Raw genomic sequence first — 4,402 nt, forward strand, 5'->3', positions numbered from 1 at the left:
GGGTACACAGACCATAGAAAGATAATGAGAGCTCAATATCAAATAATATTTTTGTAGAGAATACAAAATATGGAATACGAGCCTTTTGAACGGAGTTTGATTGGTTTACATATGATTCGAGCAATGGGTATCAATGCGAGTTTCCAAAACTCCATGAAACGTAATTTTGTATTTGATGATTTTATATGTTCTTGGATCATGAGCACCTCCATTAATTTTGCTGAATTTATACGTAGTGCTTATAATAGCCGGGTTTTATGCTGAATCTTGAAGAGAAAAACAGTAAAGAAATGAAATTGGGTTAGCTAAAATTTACTCAGAAAGTTAAAATTAGGTGAGCCTGCTCATAAACCCAACTATTTTTAATATTCACCGGAGAAGAAGAAGAACAACATAAATTAGGTTAGCCAAAGATTGGTTTTGTGTTCAATATCAGCTCATCGTGGCCATGCAATATGACGACACATATTGGGACACGAGTTATATCTCTAACTGGATGTTAGGTGAAATCCGAGTCGTTGTTATCATTAAGGGTTATTTAACGTTTGGTACCCAGCAAATATCCAACACCTAACTTTGGTACCCAACATTTCAAATATTAAGGGATGGTACCTTGACCTATTATTGACTGTCTGGTCAAATAGTTGACTTATCCCAATAATATTACTATAACATAATATGGTTATTACATTATTAGACATATACAAATTATAACAATTACCAGATTTGTCCTAACGTCAAGTTAGAGTATGCGTGTCTCGGGATATCTCAAGGTTTTGGGTTCGGGGTCCTTGCTTTCACTATTCTGGGGGAGCTTGGTGGTGAAACTACATAGATTTTCTGAAGAGGTTGCGTAACTACTTAGCTAGTCATGATAATGCGAATATTAACGTGTGAGACTTTCTTTTCCATAGACTAGGTGTGGTCATTCAAAAAGGGGTTGTAGCACAACTTGTTGCTCGGCTCTGTTCTAACTCTCATGTATCTTTTTTTGTTGAATTGAATGATTAATAAAGAATTAAAATTAATGATAGAAAATAAAAACAAAAAATTAAGATAAAAACTGTTTATTATAATTAAAAGTAAATTACACAAAAGTTACCTCTGTATTACTTGATAGTGATCCTATAGAGTTTGGTTAAGTCAGAACCTATTATCAAGTAATCACATTTTGATTGTTGTATTGTCTCGATCTTGTATCCATAGACGATCACACAAAGTATGAACACCGATTTGTAGTATTATCTCGACTTTGTCTATAGACAATCACTTTCTGTAAGAGGACTTATAGGTGGATAATTTAAAATAAATTAAAATTAAAATTAAAAATAAAATGATGCTGGTAGTGGGTTAGGAAGTTTTATTTTTTATAGAGTAGGAGTCGCAATTCAAAAGGGTGTTGGTGCCCAGCTTATAGCTAGGTTGCCAACCCATTCATTGTACACATAATAATTTTTGTTTTCTATAAAAAGTGCCCTTTGAGGTATTTAAAAAAATAAAAATTTAATTAAGTGATAATTTAGTCATTTAGCCTTACTAGGACATCTCTTGACCCTAAACAATGGGTGACCTAATTAAATCATGGTCCTCAAAAAAAATCATGGTCCCCAAAAAGTCGTTCATTTTCTAGGCCAATCTTGCAATTAAACTCAGTTTTTTTAGAATTAAATCTATAGTCCAAACATTCATTAGCAATTAGGATGCTATAAAAAAAACTCCTACCTATAACGGAGGCATGAAGATGGTTATAGATAATCTTAAGGAGAACTTTAATCCTATCTACAAGGACTTTAAAAATTGCATTATATATGTTGTTGGTGAGGCTTGTTCGCTGCAGATCCTTTATGTGCTCTACAAATTGTTTTTTTGGCAGCAACACGATGAAAGTTGACTTAAGACGCCGGTCAATAGTATCACGAGTCTCGAAATCTAGCACCACTTTCATGATATCTTTTTTCATAAAATCTCAACATTTCAAGATTATTCTATAGCATGAAAACCATTCGGGACCGGGACTTTATCCTGTCCCAACAACTTGAGAGCAGAGAGAACTCCATCCCCCCTCAAAGATCTTATTATCCATCTAACATCATCAACAACAATAAATTTGAAAAGCATATCTTATATAGAAGTTGAATAGCCATTCACCAACTTGAATCTGGTATAAAAGTGATCGAATGTATTGCTTTTGATAATACTTTTATTTTTAAAAATCACTCCATTTATAGTCAAGGAGGGGAAAGTATTCATTTTACTTCTTCATCTAATTCTTCCAATACGATGAATAAACTTATTATTTATTTCACCTTCTTCATTCCACTACAATAACAACAGTCATGCATAAGGATACTACTTATGATTCCAACAGACATAGCAATAACAACCGTAACACAAAAACACAGTTTCAGATTCAGACCAATTCGTAGCGTTTCGGAAATCAGATACCTTTTTATCTTAGAAAGTTGCTTTAGATTAGATAGTTTTATTGTCTTACAAAACCTTGAGAAATGGTTGGATCACATGATGAACCTAACACATCTATTTCATGTAGTGCTGTTATTTTTTTTGGTTTTTTTCATAAGTAAGTAATTCGGCCATTTAAACTAGCTTGGTTACCTGGTTTTTAGTTTATTAGAATGTTAGAGTTGGATTCAATTGAAATGGTATAACTGAAGAACCTTTATAATCTTACGTAATAATTGTGAATCTTGATGTTTGTTTCAATTGCTTATGTAATGGCCTTCAAAGTTGTTGTCTTTTTAAAATAGTTGTCTTGTAATGATGCCAACCTTGACTCAATGCTATTAAAATAATTAGGATTTTCCAAAAAAAAAAAAAAAGGATTCCCGAAAGTGCCTCTACTCTAAATACAAATGAGACCTTTTAGTGCTTGTATATTTTTGGCTAAAACAAAGCCCAAGGGACCACTAAAGAATTATTAAAAAATATCCGCTATTGTTTCAAAAGATCCAATAACCACATAATATCCGCTACTGTTTCAAAAGATCCAATAACCACATACCCCGAAATCTCCAAGATGGATGACTCCAATCACTCAACTCACAAGAAAGTAAGATAAGATTATGATCATAGAAAGGTCTGCCTAAAGCCTCAACAATGATAGACGAATACCATCCCAATTAGAAGAAAAAACAGTTTAAAAAAAAAATAGACACGTTAATTTTGGTCCTATTATTTTGCCTAAAATATGTTTAATTCTCCAAGTTGTATTACGTGTAAGAGGACTTTGCAAGCTTTCATTACAACCAATTTTACGTTTCACTACAAGTAATATAAAACAAAATAAAAAAATACACATAAACAGTCAAACAAAGATTTATAATTATTTTGCAACAAAGAAAATCACTTCTGAACTTTCTTAAGGTATAACACCGCCTTCAAGTATTAATATTTTTAGGCTTGCGGTTCATGAATTAGAATTAGGATGTTATTTAGGATGCAACACCAATTTTCCAGCTATGTCAGTAGAAGAGTCTGGAATTTTTCTAAAAAGTAGAGAGACAAAACACAATGATAGATTATCTTTCAACACAAACAATGTGAGAGATCCTGGGAAAGTAATAATTGAGTGCACACAATGTCAGTATACAAAGTTAGGGCTAACAACATAAACATAATGGAACCTTATTGAATGAATCATCTCGTAGAATAATTGTGAAACAACTATGTATGCAAAGTCGCATGAAGCTAATGGTGTTCACACCCCGATTTTTTTCGCATTTTAAAGGAAAATTCATTAATTTCAGATATAGCATCAGGGCTATCATATATAGAAGGTAAAATCCAAGGACTCTTCCTCTAACACTAACAACTGCATGTAAGGGACATATAGATTGAGAAGTAGCTTCAATGTTAATTTCATTTGAATTTCAAAGAAGACCCAAATTCCATATTCAAATCAATGTTCTCTGCACGTGTTGCTCGACTTTCAGCAGTGACCTAGTTGTTCAATTACAAACCAAAATGGCAACTACTGTAAATATTGGATAACTAAATTGGGGCAAGGGAAAAACTGGGGATTAAAAGTTCTGGCTGCACTACCTAAGGAGTCTTCCCTGTCATTGAAAAGAAAGTAGTCGAGCGAATTCCCGCGAAGAAATCTCATGTTAAGCATCCGAGTTCACTCAGTGGATGCAAACCACCCTACTAACGGAGAAGAGAAAGAAGAAGGATGGACAACTACCACTACCAGCACCACCAACTCACATTTAGTCCATTTAACGAACCTTGATTTTGATATTCAACAACGTAAAGGGATTATTCATCTCTACCACAAAACAACATATCATCATCTACTCATTCGTCTCCATCTCTTTTATCAAACCCTAATAATAAGAATGAAACCAATTTTTATTAGGAATTCTAGTGAAACTTCTCATAT

The sequence above is a fragment of the Papaver somniferum genome, chromosome 2 (assembly GCF_003573695.1).
Source record: "Papaver somniferum cultivar HN1 chromosome 2, ASM357369v1, whole genome shotgun sequence".
NCBI classification, from domain to species: Eukaryota; Viridiplantae; Streptophyta; class Magnoliopsida; order Ranunculales; family Papaveraceae; genus Papaver; species Papaver somniferum.